Here is a 21,576-nt window from a genome sequence, read left to right as displayed (position 1 = left end):
CCCATCACCTCCTTCTAGAATCTGCTTCACCCTCATGTGACCACAGGGGACCTTGTCACGCTGTGCCACTGTCTGCTCATGGGCATGACCCTTCAGCCTGGACAGATCTCTGCTGCAGGCAGCTCCGGATCCCCTGGCATGCAGTGGGCTTTCAGAAAAGCTTCCTTGACCCCTGGATCCACCAAGCCCCATGGAACACTCCCAGTCTAAGCACATCTGGGGACTTCCCTGGCGGTCCAGTGGTTAAGACTCTGTGCTGCCACTGCAGGGGCGTGGGTTCCATCCCTGGTCGGGGAACTAAGATCCTGCGTGCCACGTGGTGCAGCCAAAAATAAATAAAATGAAATAAAAACTTGAAAAAGAAATAAGCACATCTGACAGGACCCCAGTTCCAAATCCACACCCTAAAGCTGTCCCCAGAGGTCTCCCCACCCTGACCTGACCCACCCTCTGGCATCTCAGGGTCCTGGACTCAGCCCTAGGGAGAACCCAGGCATGGGTGGACACCCAGCACTGGATTTGTAACCAAGGCAAACACTCCCTCCATGCCAGCTTAGGTGGGGCAGGTCATTCTGGGGGCTGTTTGCTGTGTCTGCCCACAACAGCCTCTGCTGGGAATGCCGAGGCTGTCCAGGCTTCCTGTGGGTCTGAGGGTGTGTGTGTGTTTGTGTGTGTGTGCTTCTCTCTGTATGTGTGTCCATATGGGGCTGTCTCGGTATCCCTGAGTGTGGGTGTGTGGGTGTGTGCGTTTCCCTTGCGGTGTCTTTGCCTGTGTCTGTGTGTGAGCCTGTCCGTGAGCCCAGCACCTGAGTGCCCAGATGAGGCTGGGGGCGTCCTGTGCCTGTGTGTCTCTGTGCTTGTGGTGTCTGCACATGTCCCTGTGGGTAATATGCCAAGGGGACCTATCCGAGGGTGACGTCTGGGGTGGTTGAGAAGGGGACATTGCGTTCTTCCCCGATCCCAGGTAGGGCTGGGCCCCTTCTTCCCCTGCTCCTTTCAGCCTCTCGTGTCCCCCTGGTGGTCCTACTGCAGACCCCAGGGACAGGTGGAGTGAAGGCTCAGTTCACGGGGCACCAGGCCAGGTGGATGGGGAGGTCTGGTCACTGGAGAGGGTGCCAGTGAGTGGAGAGGGTTTTGGGGGAGGACACTGAGGCCCTGGGGGAGGACTGGGCTAGTTCTGGGTCCCTGGAAGCTGTGAATGAGGGGCTCTAGGGGAGGACAGGGGTGACAGTGCGGGGGGACAGGGCTCCCACGAAGCTGGGAAGCAACGTGTGGGTGGACCACAGAAAGTAGGGCTGGGGGCTGTAGGGCTCCTGGATCCCCTGGGAGGGCTGGGGAGGCAGGGCTCCTGGCACCCAGGGGAGGACTGGAGGAGCCCCAGGAACTCCTGGGTCCTTGGAGGGGGCCCATCCCTCACTCACCTGAGCTGAGCCCAAGTCCGGGTCCCAGTAGCAGCAGCAGCGACAGCCCTACTGGCGGGCACAAAGACAGTGGACCCATCGGAGGGTGGCAGGAGTGGGGCGGTCTGTTGGGCCAGTGTAGTCACCGAGCCCGGCCGAACCCCCTCCCCGAGGCCCCGCCCCCGGTCTCTCTCGCGCGCGGGCCCGGGCGGAGCCACCAGGGGCGGCACGTGGGGCGGTGCTGGGAGGCCGTCGGGGCCTCTGCATCTTGATCACGAAAGGGGGCCGGGCCCGCGGGGCGAATTCTGCCCCGGGGTGTCTCGGATTGGGGATTGCGGAGAATTACGGAGGAAAGGAGTTTAGCACAGGTCGGGTCGCGGAGCAAATGCGAGGTACTCTGTTGGTATTATCATCACCTGCGGGCAGCTCCCAGCGCTCACCTGGGCGTCCGACGAGAGGAGACTTGGGGGAGGGGAAGGGACTGGAACGCTCTTTAAAACTTTAAATGTGGGAAGCCTGGCGTCCCTGATTCCCCTGAAACCAGCTCTCCCGAGGGGGGCAAAGACCTGCTCAACGTCACAGAGTGAGTTCTGGTAAAAGACAGAGCACCAGTGGTGGGAAAGGGGAGTGAAGCTGCAGCTGTGTCTGAGCAAGCCCCCCACTCCACTCCCTCCCTCCCCTTCTCAGGCTCTTCATCTGGTCGAGGGCAACAAGGCCTCTGAGGGCCCTTGTGAGGCCGGGAAGAGGTACACAGTAGGTGCTCAGTATCAAAAAGAGATGACAGTCGTGGCACACATCTGTCCCCCTTTGTCCCTGGTGCTAGCCCTACCCAATTAGTCATAACTACTTCTGAGAGTGGAACCCTGGACCCCTCCCCATCCCCACTGCCAAGCCCTCCTAAAGATACTGGCACCTAAGGTGACGTCACATCTCACCTGCTACAGTGTGCTAAGGGCATCCAATGCATGATCTTATCACAACCTCAGACCCCTGGTGTCCCCATCTTCACAGGAAGAAACTGAGGCTCAGAGAAGCTAAGAACCAAGAAGCAGGGGAAGCCAGACTCAAATTCATTTCTACATGGTGCCAAACTCCTGTCTGCCTCCTATGAAAGCCTGCGGCATCAGGGCATCCATGTGCCACACTCTGAGGTTACTCTCTCCTCATGGGAGTGAGCTCCTCAAGGCAAGACCTAGGTCTCTCCTCTTGAACGCCCAGCACTGGCTTGCCTGGCACAAAACAGGTATCCAATTAAGGCTTGTCCAAACAGCTTATGGGTTTCAGACTCTCCAAAACATGGGGTAAAAACCATTTTCTTTCTTCTGAAGGTCTCCATGGGCAACAAGGGATAAATTATCCCACATAAATCTAGGGAGAAAGACTTTTTTTTATGAATCAGAAAAGCAATTTAGTGTCAATAATGTATTAATCTGGGGACTTCCCTGGTGGGACAGTGGTTAAGAATCCTCCTGCCAATGCAGCAGACATGGGTTCGATCCCTGGTCCGGGAAGATCCCACATGCCGCGGAGCAACTAAGCCCGTGCGTCACAACTACTGAGCCTGTGCTCTAGAGCCCACGAGCCACAACTACTGAGCCTGCATGCCACAACTACTGAAGCCTGCACGCCTAGAGCCCGTGCTCCGCAACAAGAGAAGCCACTGCAATGAGAAACCCACATACCACAACGAAGAGTAGACCCCACTCACCACAACTAGAGAAAGCCCGTGCGCAGCAACGAAGACCCAAAACAGCCAAAAATAAATAAATTTTTTAAAAATGTATTAATCCGGTTGATGAAGAGTCCATACCTCGCACTGCCCTCCTTCAAATGTGAAGATGCTGCTGTGTCTGTCTCACCTCTGCAAGGCTTTGTGCCTGAGATCCTCTTCTGGTTTAGGGAGAAAGATTTTTGCTTTCAGGAAGTTCCCAATCACTATGCATGGAGGAAAACTCATTTATACTGATGTGTTCATTATAATTAAGAAGTCAGGAAATCTGTTCGCAATATTGGAACTTTTGTACCCCAAACTACTGTTTTAACTGGTTATCCTCAATCATCTGCAAAGCTCATTTATGCAGAATAATTTGTTCCCAAATATGTTAAATAATTGGAGCATTGAGACCATCACCAAATATACTAATGACCTACTCTCTCCTTAATTAACATATTTAAAATAACCTAAATTATAAGTCTGGTCCAGAGGGGCCTCCGTTGAATGTGCTGAGAGATGAGGGGAAATGACACAATGTGAATGGAGCCAAAGCACCTCACTTGCTAAGGGTGAGTTAAGCATATCAGTTAACTGTGTCCTAGTGTTGGTCTCAGTCTAACTACATCTTCAGTTTTCATCCTGGTCTATGACAAAAGGTTGCTACAATGTTTGGTGAGTAAAATGATTTTTTCTAGGTGATCGAAGTGGGTGCTCTTCTATGATTAGAAGATAAAATAACTCTATGCATACAGTGGAGCATGTGAATCTATGCACATGCTCCAGCTTTTGAGACCACAAATAATAGAGCAGTGAATCCTGATACAGACCAGCACACCCTTTAACCCAGCAACTCATTTCTAGAAATAGCTCTAAGAAAATAAACTCCTCAGACAAGATTTATACACAAAGTTGATCCTTAACAAAGAGCAAAAACCTAGAAACAACCTAAATATACAACAATTAAAAGGTAGTTAAATTATGAGATTTTCATATAGTAAAATATGCATTCATTCTAATATAGAGTGTTTTTGAAGAATATTTAATGGTCATTTTAAAATACTTTAAAAAGTAGAAATTTACAGTGTAATACTGCCTTTATACTTACAGATCATACAACAGAGAGAGAGCCATATATAGACATATCTATATGCATATACCCACTACACATGCTTACATGGGGCTGTCTCTGGAACAAGCAGAAGAGTGAAGAAGAGAAATCTGGAAAATGAACGAAGCATATTGAAATGGTTACTGGTTATCTTCTGTTGGTGCAATTGCACGATTCTTATTTTTATCTTTGTATCTTTATTTTCCAAATTTCTATGAGAACCTAAACTCTTGTGATTCAGAGAAAAAAATTAAAATTAAAACAAAATCAGATTAATAAACTGTAATTCAAGAAAGCTTGTCTATTGAAAAATTATCTTGATATTATTCTGAAAACTCAGAGACACAGATATAAGGATAAAGATACCCATCCATTTTGGGTTTCTGTTTTGCGGTTTTTGAAAAAACTTTATATCCCTGTGGTTACCAGGGGCTGCGGGAAAGAAGAGGGGAGTTGTTGTTTAATGAGTACAGAGTAAAACAATATGCATTTACCTCTTGATTCAGGAATCCCATTCTAAGAATCTGTCACAAAAATATATTGGCAAAAAAATGAAATGGCATATGCTCAAGGCTATTCATTTTAACAGTTTTATAACAGCAAAGTAATGGAAAAACATAAATGCCAATCAATAGGGGAATAAATAGGGTACAACCTTACAATTTTAATAAGTTTTCATCAGAAACAGTACAGCTTCTTAATTGAAGTAGAGTTAATATACAATATTATGTAAGTTACAGGTGTGTAATATAGTGATTCACAATTTTTAAAGATTATACTTTATAGTTATTATAAAATATTGGCTATATTCTCATATTGTACAATATATACTTGTAGATTATTTTATACATAATAATTTATACCTCTTAATCCCCATCCCTATATTGCCCCTCCCCCCTTCCCTCTCCCCACTGGTAACCACCAGTTTGTTCTCCATATCTGTGAGTCTGTTTCTTTTTTGTTATATTCACTAGTTTATTGTATTTTTTAGATTCCACATATAAGTGATATCATACAGATCCCGAATAGCCAAAACAACCTTGACAGAGAAGAACAGAGCTGAAGGAATTATGCTCCCTGACTTGACTATGCTTCAAAGCTACAGTAATCAAAACAGTATGGTACTGGCACAAGAACAGATACATAGATCAATGGAACAGAATAGAGAGCCCAGAAATAAACCCATGCACTCATGGTCAATTATTCTACAACAAAGGAGACAAGAATATGCAATGGAGAAAAGACAGTCTCTTTAATAAATAGTGCTCTGGAAAACAGTACAGATACCTGTAAAGGAATGAAATTAGAGCATTCTCTAAGACCATATACAAAAATAAACTCAAAATGGATTAAATATCTAAATTAAAACTGAAAACCACAAACCTCCTAGAGGAAAACACAGGCAGAACACTCTTTGACATAAATCGTAGCAATATCCTTTTGGATCTGTCTCCTAAAGCAATAAGGAGCAATAAGGAAATAAAACCAAAAATAAGCAAATGGGACCTAATTAAACTTAAAAGCTTTTGCACAGCAAAGGAAATCGTCAACAAAACAAAATGACAACATACTGAATGGGAGAAAATATTTGCAAATTATATGACCAATAAGGGGCTAATATTCAACATATGTAAACAGCTCATACAACTCAACATCAAAAAACAAACAACCTGATTTTAAAATGGGCAGAAGAGGGCTTCCCTGGTGGCGCAGTGGTTGAGAGTCCGCCTGCCGATGCAGGGGACACGGGTTCGTGCCCCAGTCCGGGAAGATCCCACATGCCGCAGAGCGGCTAGGCCCGTGAGCCATGGCCGCTGAGCCTGCGCGTCCCGAGCCTGTACTCCGCAACGGGAGAGGCCACAACAGTGAGAGGCCCGTGTACCGCAAAAATAAAATAAAATAAAAATAAAAAGCAGCCCAAAAAGCTTAACAAACACCTCACCAAAGAAGATATACAGATGGCAAAGAAGCATGTGAAAAGATGCACCACATTATATGTCATCAGGGAAATGCAAATTAATACAACAATGCAGTACTATTACACACCTATTAGAATGGCCAAAATCCAGAACACTGACAACACCAAATGCTGGCAAGGATGTGCAGCAACAGGAATTCTCATACATTGCTAACAGGAATGCAAAATGGTACAGCCTCTTTGGAAGACAGTTCAGCAATTTCTTACCAAACTAGACATACTCTTACCATAAGATCCAGCAATTACACCCCTTGGTATTTACTCAAAGGAGATGAAAGTTTCTGTGCACACAAAAACTTGCACATGATGTTCGTAGCAGCTTTAACCATAACTGCCAAAACTTGGAGGCAACCAATATGTCTTCCAGTAGGTAAACTGATAAACTGTGGTACATCTAGACAATGGAATATTACTCAGTGCTAAAATGAAACGAGGTATCAAGCCATGGAAAGCCATGGAAGAACCATAGTGCATACTACTAAGTGAAAGAAGCCAATCTGAAAAGGCTACATACCATATGATTCCAACTATATGATATTCTGAAAAAGGCAAAGCTATGGAAACAACAAAATGATCCATGGTTGCAGGGGCTGGGGGGAGATGAATAGGCAGAGCATGGAGGACTTGAGGGCAGTGAAAATACTCACAGTAAGTTAAATACTCACAGTAAGTTAAACAGTAAGTTAAAACAGAGCCAATTAGATCTTTAAATTTACTTGGTTGAATTTTGTTTTTTACAGGTATTATAATGATGGATATATGTTGTTATACTTTTGTCCAAACCCATAGAATGTACAACACCAACAGTGAACCCTAAGGTAAACTATGGACTTTGAATGATTATGATGTATCAATGTAAGTCCATCTTTGGTTAAAAAAAAAAGTACCATTTGGGAATTCCCTGGCGGTCCAATTGTCAGGACTTGGGCGTTTTCACTGTGGGGGCCCGGGTTTGATCCCTGGGGATCGGGTTTGGGAACTAACCGTGTGATGTGGCCAAAAGAAAAAAAAAAAGTATCATTCTGGTAGGTGATGTTACTAACGGGGGAGGCTACCCATGTGCAAGGGCAGGAGGTATTTGGGAAATCTCTGTACCTTCCTCTCGATTTTGTTATAAACCTAAAACTGCTTTTTAAAAATGAAGTCTTTTTAAAAAATTCTACTTCAGTTTAAAGCTCCACTCTCATAAAGGATGTAAGGTTTTCCCTCTCACCCATTTCACAGGTCAGAGCTGAAATGGAGGGGGCAGGACATCATCTAGGGTCTTCATAGAGAGGTGCATGAACCATAGGGAATAAACAAGAAAATGCACTGGGGTGTGGGAGAAAAGATTAAAGCTTCTACTTACGTTTATTTATTTATTTTTAATTAATTAATTTATTTATTTTTATATTTGGCTGCATTGGGTCTTTGTTGCTGTGTGTGGGCTTTCACTGGTTGTGGCGAGCGGGGGCTACTCTTCGTTGCGGTGCATAGGCTTCTCATTGCAGTGGCTTCTCTTGTTGAGGAGCACGGGCTCCAGGCACGTGGGCTTCAGTAGTTGTGGCTCGCGGGCTCTACAGTGCAGGCTCAGTAGTTGTGGTGCACAGTTTTAGTTGCTCTGTGGCATGTGGGATCTTCCCGGACCAGAGCTCGAACCCATGTCCCCCACATTGGCAGGCGGATTCTTAACCACTGCGCCACCAGGGAAGCCCTCCCAGAGTCTTTAGAGTACTCTTGTGCATGATGAAACTCCAGGCATATGTAGCATTTCGCAAACCCACTTGACAAAGAAACTCTATTTGTGAAGCATCTCTCTGGGGATGAGCATTCTGTGGAACACCATCAAAGAAATACTTGAGTGCTGGCAATAGCTGAGTTAGACGTAACTTAAGAGATTCCTCATCTACTGTAAAAGATTTACCAGCTCTAAAAGGTAGTAGAGTCCTTCTGGCTTGTGCATGTCTTTCTGCCCTCCCACGCCCAACTTCTCAACTTTTATAACTGTTTCCAGCTGACAAACTGTACGTGGCACTTAAATGAGTGATGATTTTCTCATCTAATCATAGGATTTCAACCCTGGTAGCCAAAAATGTTACCTCTTTCCTGTAGTAGCTGTTCTTTTTTCTTTTTTTTTTTTTGATGTGGATGCTTTTTAAAGTCTTTATTGAATTTGTTACAATATTGCTTCTGTTTTATGTTTTTTGGTTTTTTAGCTGCGAGGCATGTGGGATCGAACCCACACCCCCTGCATTGGAAGGCGAAGTTTTAACTACTGGACCGCCAGGGAGGTCCCCCTGTAGTAGCTGTTCTTAATTTGTTTCAGAATCGCCCTGTTAAAGAAGTATTTGAGTACCTATGATATGACAGGCACTAAATCTGCAAGAAATAGACAAGTGTTCTGTTGAGTTGGAGGAGAGCCAGAGGACCTACATAGGTAAGGAGAAATTTAGTAGGGAAGAGCCAGCACGGCCCCTTGCCTTACAGAAGACATGGGGGTTAAACAACCAGCCAGTGTGCCACTAGGTGCTGGACTTGACTCTCTTCTCATTGCTCTCTGCGTATTTCTTCAGGGTGATCTTTCTTATTCCATAGCCTCAGCTACTTTCTGGTTGGGGATGTTTCCCACACCTGGTTACATCTATCTCAGATTGGAGATGTTCCCCTTAGACCTATCTACCTAGATCTTGGCCAAGCATTTAATTCTGACATGCCTGCAGCAGAATTCATCCTTCTTATTCCAGAACTGGTCTTTTCCTGCGCATCCAATCTTAGAAAATGTAGCTACTATAAGTGTAGTTACTCAAGACCGCTGATCCCAATTCCTACACCACTTACTCCCCAACTTCCCCTGCACACACCATCAGTCATCAAGGCTTTTTCATTTGTCATCAACACTCCCGTCTCTACTAATACTGCTTTCATTGAGGTCTTTACGTCTCCTTTCTGGACTCCCTAATAACAGCCCCCTCAAATCTATCATTCTCATGACCAAATGTATTAATTCTTAAATGTTAAATGTAAATGTTTTTTATGTCTTGTGTGTGGGGTGCCCAAGAACATCCTCAGTTTGATAATTCACTAAAAGGGCTCACAGAATTCGGAATAGCTGTTATACTGATGGTTACGGTTTATTATTGTTAAAGGATACAGATCAAAATCGGCAAAGGAAAAAGTCATATAAGGCAGAGTCTAGGATATACCAGGCACAAGCTTCCAACTATCTTTTCCCAGTGGAGGAGCACAGACAGCAGTTAATTTTCCCAGCCTTTTCACAACATGTGTGAAGTGTTGCTGACCAGGGAAGCTCACCCAAGCCCTGGTGTCCAGGGTTCTTATTGGGGGTCAGTTATGTAGGCATGTAGGCACAGTCTCCAGCCCTCCCCACCAAGGTCAAACTGATGTAGTGTAGCCTAAAGCCCCTAAGTATACAAAAATAGGCACTCACCATAAATCACATTATTAGTGTAAGCTATATGGTGTGGTCCAAAGCCCAGGTATACAAAATACTCTTCTCAGGTGGCATATTCCAAGCTCAGAAGTTCTCTCCAAAGAGTGGTCAAGGACCAGTCCTAAAGACCTTTGGAATATATAGAGTTTGGACAGCCCAGGCCCACTGTACTTTTCAACTTAAAACTCATGAAGAGGGGTTTCCCTGGTGGTGCAGTGGTTGGGAGTCCGCCTGTCGATGCAGGGGACATGGGTTCGTGCCCCGGTCCGGGAAGATTCCACATGCCGCGGAGCGCCTGGGCCCGTAAGCCACGGCTGCTGAGCCTGTGCGTCCGGAGCCTGTGCTCCGCAACGGGAGAGGCCACAACAGTGAGAGGCCCACGTACCGCAAAAAAAAAAAAAAAACTCATGAAGATTTGTTCTGCTTTCAGGATCAAACCCCCAATCATGAACTTGTTATAAAGTTCCATATTATCTGGGCCCTGCCTACCTCTCCAGCTTGTTACTTTCTGGCCTCTCCCCTCTTTACAGAACCCAGTTTCCACCGTAGCCATACTAAGTTACTTGTCATTACTCATATATGATCCTGCATCACTCCATGCTGCCTTGAATATTTTATATATTATATCCAGCTAGAATATTTTTCCCACTTCTGCCTAAAATATGCCATTTGTGTCTTAGGACTAACCCACATATTGCTAGGACCCATTCCTGTTTATTCTCTGTCATCTCTCCATCCATTCTCACATTGTCACCTGTGTCCACCTCTACAGTCTCACCAATAAAGCTTTATTGCACAGATTTAATTAAATAGCTGTTGTTTGAAGGCAAGGCTTCATATAGCTGACATGTCTGCATCTCAGTGTCCAGGTGTTTTTGCAAATTTTGAAGCCCTGTCCTCAGATCCCTAATCTGATATGCTTTCTACAACTCTAGACCGCATTATGAAGTTGTCCTAAACTTTAAAAGCATTGTTAAAAGCATCTATTTAAAAACATTGTTAAAAGTGTGTAAAGGGGGGCTTCCCTGGTGGCGCAGTGGTTGTGAGTCCGCCTGCCGATGCAGGGGACACGGGTTCGTGCCCCGGTCCGGGAGGATCCCACGTGCCGCAGAGCGGCTGGGCGCGTGACCCATGGCCGCTGGGCCTGCGCATCCGGAGCCTGTGCTCCGCAATGGGAGAGGCCACAACAGTGAGAGGCCTGCGTACCGCAAAAAAAAAAAAAAAAAAGAAAAAAAAAAGTGTGTAAAGGGCATCTGCAAATTTCTTGGACAAGCACAATTATTTTGTAGAACTTGATGAAATAAGCTTCTCGTTAGGTTGCAAGTTTATCAAAGGGTCTGTTTAGGCCATTTCTCTGTACTGAGATTTTATTGGGAAAAAAGGTGAAATGCATAAATGCAAGCGTCCAATGACAAATTTTAAAGGATAACTAGGGTCTAGAAGTCTTGGAGAAGAGAGCACATGAGTGTTCCGATCATCTCCTTGGGGGAACTGAAATAAATGAGAAAAGAAAGTATGTAGCACATACTACAGAGGGGGTGTCTACCAGAGACAGCCTAGAGTTTCCACTTCTGCACCTTTCCACTGAACCACAGGGGCTGAAGACCTGTAACTTGGGGGTCAGAAATCAAATCTCAAAAGTTCTAGGCTTGATACCGAAAAGATTAGCCCTCTGAGTTGTTTCCATTCTCGTACTTGCATGTACTTCGGCTTTAGAATAAGTCCACCTGAAAGTTGTCAGATGAGGCCTCCAACTCCTTCCCTGGCACCCGTGCCTCAGGGAAGAAGCTGACTTGTTCAGAAAAATGGTAGATAAGGACAGATTTCACCTCTCCACTCAGCTGGCTGCAAATTCTGGCTCTACGGGAGACAGGCCTGAAAAAAGTTAATAGACATTAGCTGTTATGCCAGGCACTCTCCTAGGCCTGCTAATTTAATGCTCTCAAATGCCAAATGAGGCGGGTATTGTTACTAGTGAAGAAACTGAGGTTACAGAGGTAACTTGCCCAAGGGGATGGAGTTCCTCTGTTCTGTCAAATCCCCATGGCCTGGTGTGTAAATACGGCCCCAAGAAGCCTTTTCCTTGCACTGAATTTACTAAATAACCATGCTATCTCGGCTGCTTACCTGATTGTTTAACAACAAATACCTGCTAACACTGAAACCTTAGGACATCTTTGTATTTAGAGAAAGTTCAAACGAACAGGGTCCTACTGTTTAGCACAGGGAACTATACTCAATATCTTCTAATAATCTATAATGGAAAAGAATCTGAAAATGAATATATATGTATATGTATACACATATATGGATATACCATAAAGAAAAAATATATATCTATAAGTGAATCACTTTGTTGTACACGTAAAACTAAAACAACATTGTAAATCAACTATACTTCAATAAAAATTAAAAATAAAAAAAGTTTTAAATCAAAAAATAAAGTTCAGAATGGCAAATCCTATAGACATTTCACCCACACGAAGTAATTACGGATCACTATCCAGATATACAGTGATTGCGGCTCAAACTGTTGGTTTTTAAGTTCATGTGGACTTTACTTTCTCTTGATCATATGTTTGTTTTTATAAAGTAGAAAAGTTCACTAGGATTTACTCAATAACAGATTACTTCCTGAAGTTGTCTAAAGCCATACAGAATTCAAGCTGGGCATTCTCTTCTCTTGAGCATCTTTCATGGGAGATAATCAAGATGATCCTAGAACACTATCTTCTTTATCGATATCCAGAAAACTAGATAGAGTAGAACTCTAGTCTGATCAGTCATGCTCCTTATGGGTACAAATAAACTTCATATTGAAAACAATGTCCTTCTGAAATGAGTTCTTCAGTCAACCTTTCAATGGTAATTCTTCCAATTCTTTTTCTCGTCTTTCTGCCACCAGCAAAAATCCGCTGTGGCTGGGATCCCATGTGCTCCTATTTTAAACACCTTGTCACAGGAGATGAAGCATGAAAGGAGTTTCTTGATTTTGTACCGCCAATTCATCATTCACTTTATGTTAGGATATTTGCTGTTATCGATTGGAATGGCTCTGTCAGCTAAAGACTGGATAAGTTTTATCCTTAGACTGCTCCTTCTCTGGGTTCCGATGCAGGAACATATGAATATGTTATGAATATAACAATTATGAATATGTCAACAATATGAACAACATGAATATGTCAACATATGAATATTATAGCACAACAAGAAGGTGAGTCAAAGGCAAGCAAAGCATTATGGTGTCTACCTGCAGAAGGAACCTCCACCTTCATCTGGGATGCAAGAGCCAGAATGAGCCTATTATCCATTTTTGTGTGCAGAGCCAGGCCTCAAATGTATCTCCATTTTATTTATTCTTCTTAAACCTGAAAAAAATTTTAGTTTTTAAGATATAGCAACAAAGACCTTGCTTCTATTCAGTTCATTTCCATTTTCAGAAAAGCTTTTCTGAGATTGTGTTTGGGGCAGAGGGAGAGATTCTTCTTAATTATTCCAAGTTCTCTCCACATGTTAGTGATACAATAAATAACCAGCAGAAGAGGTGGGTTTAGGGAGAAATTCTTCAGAGCCAGTTTACTAAACCTTTCCTAAATCCAACAATCAGTGTTCTCTAGAATAAATAGGGCAAAATTCCTATTCCATTTAACATCAACCAAGTCATCAATTAGAAGTTAAAGATGACCCAGTTTTAATAGCTTTTGCTACTTACAGAGCACAAGTTAGGTGGGACCAAGAAAACATCAACAAAATCAGTACCATAATCCCTGTTCGTTAAACAGAAATGACGTGGGTAGGATGAATATGTCTTTTGTCCTTTCTCAGGATCCTGATATTGCCTGATGATAACAGAAATGTGGGCTGAAGCCTAAGCTCTTTGCCTCTTTCTCCCACAGGATATTTTTCCTTCTCTCACAGCCACCCACTATGAAAAGGAAAGCAACTGGGCCAGGACTTTCAGGGCTGGATAGACATGTTTCGATTCCTCTACAGCAGTGGTAATCCACTGGGACAGTTTTGCTTCCTAGGAAACACTTGGCTATGTCTAGAGTCATTTTTGGTTGTCACAACAACCTGGGGGTGGAGAGGAAGGTCCTACTGGCGTCTACCCACAATTAGAGCCCAGAGGTGCTTGCAAAATGTCCTACTGTATAAAAGACAGCCTTCCCACAACAAAGAGTTACCCAGGATAGTCTGTAGTAGTCTGCTTGGACTGCCATAACAAAACACCGGAGACGGAGTGGCTTAAACAACAGAAACTTTCGCAGTTTTGGAGGCTAGAAATCTCATACTGAGATGCTGGCAGACTTGGTTTCTGGTGAGGATTCTCTTCCTGGCTTGTAGGTGGCCACCTTCTGGTTGTGTCCTCAAATGGACTCCTCTCTGTGCACGTGGAGGGAGAAATCTTTGGTGTCCCTTCCCCTTCTTATAAGGACATCAGCCCTGTTGGCTTAAGGCTTCACCCTTATTACCTTAATCTTTATGACCTCCTTATGGGCCTTCTCTCCAAAGAAAATCACACTAGGGCTTGAACATATGAATGTTGGCAGGACATAATTCAGTCCATAACAAGGAGCAAATGTCAACAGTGCCAAGAAGAAAGCTAGGATAGCCAAAAGGGAGAAACAGCCCAAATATACATCAGTGGATGAATGAATAAACAAAATGTATATCTATACAATGGAATATTTTTAGCCTTAAAAAGGAATGAAGGGACGTCCCTGGTGGCACAGTGGTTAAGAGTCCGCCTGCCAGTGCAGGCGACACGGGTTTGAGCCCTGGTCCAGGAAGATCCCACATGCTGCGGAGCAACTAAGCCCGTGCGCCACAACTACTGAAGCCGACGCACCCTAGAGCCCACCTGCCACAACTACTGAGCCCATGCACCGCAACTACTGAAGCCCACGTGCTCTAGGGCCCTCACGCTGCAACTACTAAAGCTTGCGCACCTAGAGCCCATACTCCACAACAAGAGAAGCCACCGACCGCAATGTGAAGCCCGCGCACCGCAATGAAGAGTAGCCCCTGCTCACCACAACTAGAGAAAGCCTGCGCGCAGCAATGAAGACCCAACACAGCCAAAAAAATTTTTTAAATAAATAGATAAGATAAAAATAAAATTTTAAAAAAGAAAGAAATTCTGACACATGCTAGAAAATCTACAGACCTTGAACAACATGGATGCTAACTGAAAAAAAAAAACAGACACAAAAGGACAAATATTGTAGGATTCCTCTTAAATGAAAGGTACCTAGAATAGTCAAAGTCATAGAGACAGAAAGTAGAATAGTGATTACCAGGTGCTGATGGGGAGGGGATGATGAAGAGTTACCATTGAATAGGTATAGACTTTCAGTTTGGGAAGATAAAGTTCTGGAGACGGATAATGGTGATGGTTGCACAGCAGTGTGAACATACTTAATGCCACTGAATTGTAGACGTAAAGGTAGTTAAAATGGGGTAGGTGATGTTGGCATCAGAGTGGCATAGACATTCCTCATTTTTGTCCCTTACCCTAACCAACAGCAAAAATTTGGCATCCATCCATGGACAAAGGTGCCACTGAGGGAGCTGTGGGATCCAGCACCATAGGCCAAGGGATGCAGGAGGAGTCTTGCCAACCTCTGCTCAAGTAATAGGCAGACAGACCTTGGTCCCAGCTATAGACCCTACAGTGGCCCATGAACTGGCTCCAGATTCTCTCTGCTGTGGTCTGGGAGTCCCTAGAATCAACCAGGGGTGAGAGAGCCTTTGTTGAAGTCCAGCTTTCCAGATGAAAAGTTCTAGGACATGAAAGGAGCAAAAAAATACAGGTCTGGACCAATGGAGAGAGTAAGAGGAACCGCTTGACTCTACCCACATCATTCCTCCCCCAAGGCAGCCCAACCTGGTGCCAAGAGAGATTTCCTCGGCCCACAGGGGAAAGGGAAAGCATATGAGTGAGTGCCCAGCCTTCCCAGTTGTGCAGGATGCAGCCCAAGGGGCTCATTCCTCTCTTGCCCTATCCACAGTACAGAATCCTGAACTACATGACTGGAGCGCGGGAAGAGGCCGGGAGAGTGGAGATAGGATTCTGAGGGCTTTAAAGGGATGCAAATCCTACTAGCTGCAAAGGGACTCCATCGGGAAGCCCACCCATACGTCGTCGCTGGGAATGTCTCACTTGCGAAGTGGTCCATCGTCACCCTCAGTGCCCCAGGTGCCTCACCCACACCACACCACCCCTTTGGGGCCAGGTCCCTGTGTGTGCTCCTGACAGCAGCAGCGAGAACAAACTTTGATGCATTGCTAGTGGACACACACAGAAAGCCAGCCTGAATCTGTGGGCTGGGGACAGACCACAGGCTTGGTGGTGCTAAAGCTTTAGCACCTTCTTTGGGAAAACGAAAGAGAAGCGGTCAGAACTTTGCAGCATCCAGAGAAGGCATAGAAGCTTAAGAATTCTGCCACAAGAGGGAGCAAGAAGCATGGAGCATGTGTACCATATAAGGTCTGAGAAAGTCTCAGAATCTCTAGCCTGGCCAATAGAAGGTATCTCTCTTCAGAAGGCAGTTAGTAAAGACTGGAGAAGATGACTGCTACTTCAAATGTGAAGATAGCAAAGCAAAACTCCAAGGAACATAAAAGATCAAGGTAACATCACACCACCAGAGGATCAAAATAATCTTCCAGTATCAAGACCCAAAGACACAGAGATCTTCAATTCATCCAATAAAGAATTCACATAGCTGTTTTAAAGAAACTCAATGAGCTTCAAGGAAACACAGAAGGACAATTCAATGAAATCTGGAAAACAATATACAAATAAAACGAGAGGTTTAACAAAGAGAGAGAAATCATAAAAAAGAACCAAACAGAAGTTCTGGAGCTGAAGCACACAATGAATGAAATGAAAAATGCAATAAAGGGACTTCCTTGGTGGCACAGTTGTTAAGAATCTCCCTGTGGGGAGGGCAGGGGGGAATGAATTGGGAGATTGGGCTTGACATATATACACTAATATGTATAAAATAGATAACTAATAAGAACTGCTGTATAGCACAGGGAACTCCACTTCGCTGTACAATAGAAACTAACACAACATTGTGAAACAACTATGCCCCAATTAAAAAAAAAAGAAAAGAATCCACCTACCAATGCAGGGGACACGGGTTCGATCCCTGGTCCGGGAAGATCCCACATGCCTTGGAGCAACTAAGCCCATGCGCCACAACTACTGAGACTGTGTTCTAGAGCCCACGAGCCACAAATACTGAGCCCATGTGCCACAACTACTGAAGTCTGTGCACCTAGAGCCCATGCTCCACACCAAGAGAAGCCATCACAATGAGAAGCCTGAGCATCACATCAAAGAGTAGCTCCCGTTCGCCGCAACTAGAGAAAGCCCGCGTGCAGCAACAAAGACCCAACACAGACAAAAAAAAAAAAAAAAAAAAAAAAATATTCACAAAATGCAATAGAGAGCAACAGCAGATGGATCACACAGAAGAATCTGTGAGATAGAAGAGAGGAATTTAGAGATTATCCAGTTCAAGGAGATCAAAGAGAAAAGAATGAAGAAAGCCTATGTGGTCTATGGGTTACATCAAAAAAAAGAGAGAGAGAAACATTTTTCAAATTACTGGAGTTCCAGAAGGAAAAGTGAGGGAGAAGGAGGCAGAAAGCTTATTTGAAGAAATAATGTCTGAGAACTACAATAATTTGTTAATGAATACACAAAATAAAAAGACGTAAATTGTGACATCAAAAAGATAAAAGGGGAAAGTAGAGAGGTAGAGTTTTTGTCTGTCATTGAAGTTAAATTGTTATCAGTGTAAAAGAGATAGTTATACCTATAGGATGTTATATGTAAGCCTCATGGTAAACACAAAGCAAAAACCTACAGTAGATTCACAAAAGATAAAGAGAAGGGAATCAAAGCATACCACTATAGAAAATAATCAATTCAAAAAGGAATGCAGCAAGAAAGGGAGAAAGGAAAAAGGGAACTACCAAATGTCCAGAAAACAATTAACAAAATGGCAATAGTAAGTCCAGAGCTATCATTAATTATGTTAAATATAAATGGACTAAATTCTCCAATCAAAAGACACAGAATGGATGAATGGATTGAAAAACAGCACAACTACATGCTGCCTACAAGAGGTTCACTTCAGCTTTGAGGACACACAAAGGATCAAAGTGAAGGGATGGAAAAAGACATTCCATGCAAGTGGAAACTAAAAGAAAGCAGGGATAGCTACACTTAAATCAGACAAAATAGACTTTAAGCCAAAAATGGTAACAAGAGACAAAGAAGTTCACTATATAATGATAAATGGGTACATAAGAGTAAAAAGTTAAATTCCTCCCTAACAATCCCATTTCCCGTAGTGGATACCTCTAACAACCATTTGCACATTCTTTAAGATTTTTTTTTCTTCACAAGATTTCTTTTTACTCATAATGTAAAAGTTTCCTGATTAATTACTTAATAATTTACCCCAAAGTCCAACTTCTAATCCTATTGGAAATGCACCCAGCCTCTGGTACTAGCTACAGATTTGAAGACTTCATAGGATGAACTTGGGAGTGAGGGACCTCAAACCTGAAAGCTACCAAGGCCTTGATAACGCTTTCAGAGGCCTGGTTATTAGCCCACAAGACACACTCCTTCTTCCCAAGTGCTCTCCAGGGTTCTATATGCCCAATAAACAAGTAAAATAATAAATACATATTTGACTCCACTATCTGCATCATCCCATGTCCAATCAACTACCAAGTCCTATTATTTCTTCCTTCATTCAAAAATACTTCATTAAGAGATTATATGCCAAGTTCTATGCTAGGCTGTGGGGATACCAAGATGAATAAGACTTAGTTCCTGCTCTCATGAAGCATGTAGCTTGGAATGCAGGGAAAGACAAGTAATCAAATAAGTAAAATAGATTCAACTTTTAAATCTCGATGGTCGTTCATTCCACTCTTCTAAACTATCAGTTGACCTCTGAGGAATGTTTAAATCAAGAATTTTCAATTTTGGTTGCATGTTAGATTCACCTAGGAAGATTATTTTTTAATGTGCTGATGCTGGGACCCTACCCGAGAGTAATTAAATAGAATCTCTGGGGCTGGGGCCCAGGCATCAGCATTTGTTAAAAATTCTCCAAGTGATTCTAACATGTAGGCAGAGTTAAGACATCCAGCATACATTTGCAGCAACATGGATGGACCAAGAGATTATCGTACTAAATGAAGTAGGTCAGAAAGAGAAAGACAAATACCATATATCACTTACACATGGAATCTAAAATATGACACAAATGAACTTATCTATGAAACAGAAACAGTCTCACAGACATAGAGAACAATTGTGGTTGTCAAAGGAGGGGGGAGTGGAGGAAGGATGGATTGGGAGTTGGGATTAGCAGATGCAAACTATTATATATAGAATGGATAAACAACAAGATCCTACTGTATAGCACAGGGAACTATATCCAATATCCTGTGATAAACCATAATGGAAAAGAATGTAAAAAAGAATATATATATATATTTTTTAATTTTTTTAACATCTTTATTGGGGTGTAATTGCTTTACAATGGTGTGTTAGTTTCTGCTTTATAACAAAGTGAATCAGTTATACATATACATATGTTCCCATATCTCTTCCCTCTTGCATCTTCCTCCCTCCCACCCGCCCTATCCCACCCCTCCAGGCGGTCACAAAGCACCGAGCTAATATCCCTGTGCTAAGAATATATATATTCTTATGGAAAAACCTGAACGAACTTTTTTTTTTTTTTTTTTTTTTTCTGTACGCGGGCCTCTCACTCTTGTGGCCTCTCCCATTGCGGAGCACAGGCTCTGGACGCACAGGCTCAGTGGCCATGGCTCACGGGCCCAGCCGCTCCGCGGCATGTGGGATCTTCCCGGACCCGGGCACGAACCCGTGTCCCCTGCATCAGCAGGCGGACTCTCAACCACTGCGCCACCAGGGAAGCCCTGAACGAACTTTTTGGCTAACCCTGTATATATATATGAATCACTTTGCTGTACAGCAGAAATTAACACAACATTGTAAATCAACTATACTGCAATAAAAAAATTGCGGCTTAAAGTATGTCACATCATTTGTCATGGTATATTAACAGTATGTAAAACCAAAGACAGACCAACAGCTCCCAGCTAAAAGGCGTTATCAGTGTAAAAGAAATCTATTATTTCTGAAATTTAAACCCAGTTAGTATCATGTTGGTTACTGGACAAGTAATTGCTCATGTTTCCTCTGGTTAATGAATTCCTTCTTAGCCAATAAATGAATAATTAAGTTCATTAAGTTATTGACTTAAGAAAAAATACTAATCTGAGGTGTGAAAACATCTTCCTCTGAGAAACTATATTCTTATAATGACCCAGTCAAGACCCTACCTCATATCAAAGAGCAGCCACACTTGCTGGTTGTGCTGAAAGGCTTTGATCTGTGTTCCTGTATAAGAACTACTTTTTACTATCAGGTAAGTAAAGCAAACATTCCTTTCATAAAAAGAATAACTTTTAAAAAATTATTTACTCAGAAACATCCTGTGGTTTGGGAATTCCCTGGTTGTCCAGTGGTTAGGACTCGGCGCTTTCACTGTTGGGGCCGGTTTGATACCTGGTGGGGGAACTAAGATCCCACAAGCCCTGAGGTGCAGCCAAAAAAAAAAAAAAAAAAAGTTAAAGACAATTACTGGCTCATGAAAAATTGTAAAAAAAGACAATCTCCATTGAAAATGAGATATACTAATAAGTATATTTTAATAGTATTATTGATGTTTGCTTCCATTAAGACAAGGAATATAAAATTGTAATAAATTCTGGTTTTGGTATAAATACTTAAAGTACTGTTGTGAAGTTTTTTTTTTTTAAATAGAATGTAATAACTGAGCACGACTTTTTAATATTAATATTTATTTGGTTGCACTGGGTCTTAGCTGCAGCATGCAGGCTCCTCAATTGTGGCATACAGACCCTTAGTTGCAGCATGCACGTGGGATCTAGTTCCCTGACCAGGGAGTGAAACTGTGCCCCTTGCAGTGGGAGCCTGGAGTCTTAACCACTGCACCATCAGAGAAGTCCCAATATTCTGAGTTTTGTGGGGGGTTTTAAAGTAATTTTTATTTAATTAATTTATTTATTTATGTCTCTGTTGGGTCTTCCTTGTTGCTTGTGGGCTTTCTCTCTAGTTGCAGCGAGCAGGGACTACTCTTCCTTGCGGTGCGCAGGCTTCTCATTGGGGTGGCATCTCTTGCTGCAGAGCACAGGCTCTAGGCGCCAGGGCTTCAGTAGTTGTGGCTCACAGGCTCTAGAGTGCAGGCTCAGTAGCTGTGGTGCAGGGGTTTAGTTGCTCCGCAGCATGTGAGATCTTCCTGGACCAGGGCTCGAACCCGTTTCCCCTGCATTGGAAGGCGGATTTTTAACCACTGCGTCACCAGGGAAGTCCTCCAATGTTATGAGTTTTAATACACCAATTTTTCAATATTTTTTTCAACTACTTTAACACTGTAAGGAAAATAGAATTCCCTGGCGGTCCAGTGGTTATGATTCCGTGCTTCCACTGCAGGGGGCACGGATTCGATCCCGCATGCCACAGGGAGCATCAAAAAAACTTTGTAAGGGGGCTTCCCTGGTGGCGCAGTGGTTGGGAGTCCGCCTGCCGATGCAGGGGACACAGGTTCGTGCCCGGGTCCGGGAAGATCCCACATGCCGCGGAGCGGCTGGTTCCGTGAGCCATGGCCGCTGGGCCTGCGCGTCCGGGGCCTGTGCTCCGCGGCGGGAGAGGCCACTGCAGTGAGAGGCCCGCACACCGCCAAAAAAAAAAAACAACAAAAAAAAACAACTTTGTAAGGAAAACTAAAAGGGAAGAAACTGAAGACACGGGGATGGGTAGGGGAATTCACTTCTAGGCCAGCTATTAACCAG

At 43.6% G+C, this 21,576-nt stretch overlaps 1 long non-coding RNA gene across 1 annotated transcript; it reads right to left on the bottom strand.

Moving 5' to 3' along the window:
- Positions 1 to 5,149: 5,149 nt before the first annotated feature.
- LOC137207119 (uncharacterized) lies at positions 5,150 to 17,442 on the bottom strand. The gene is made up of 3 exons (XR_010934940.1): positions 16,768 to 17,442; positions 12,884 to 13,001; positions 5,150 to 12,732 (listed from the first exon to the last, which is right to left on the bottom strand). It is a non-coding gene; the product is annotated as an uncharacterized lncRNA (long non-coding RNA).
- Positions 17,443 to 21,576: the final 4,134 nt, after the last annotated feature.

This window comes from Pseudorca crassidens, chromosome 15 (genome assembly GCF_039906515.1).
Source record: "Pseudorca crassidens isolate mPseCra1 chromosome 15, mPseCra1.hap1, whole genome shotgun sequence".
Taxonomy (NCBI): domain Eukaryota; kingdom Metazoa; phylum Chordata; class Mammalia; order Artiodactyla; family Delphinidae; genus Pseudorca; species Pseudorca crassidens.
This window is presented reverse-complemented; position numbering and strand designations above follow the sequence as displayed.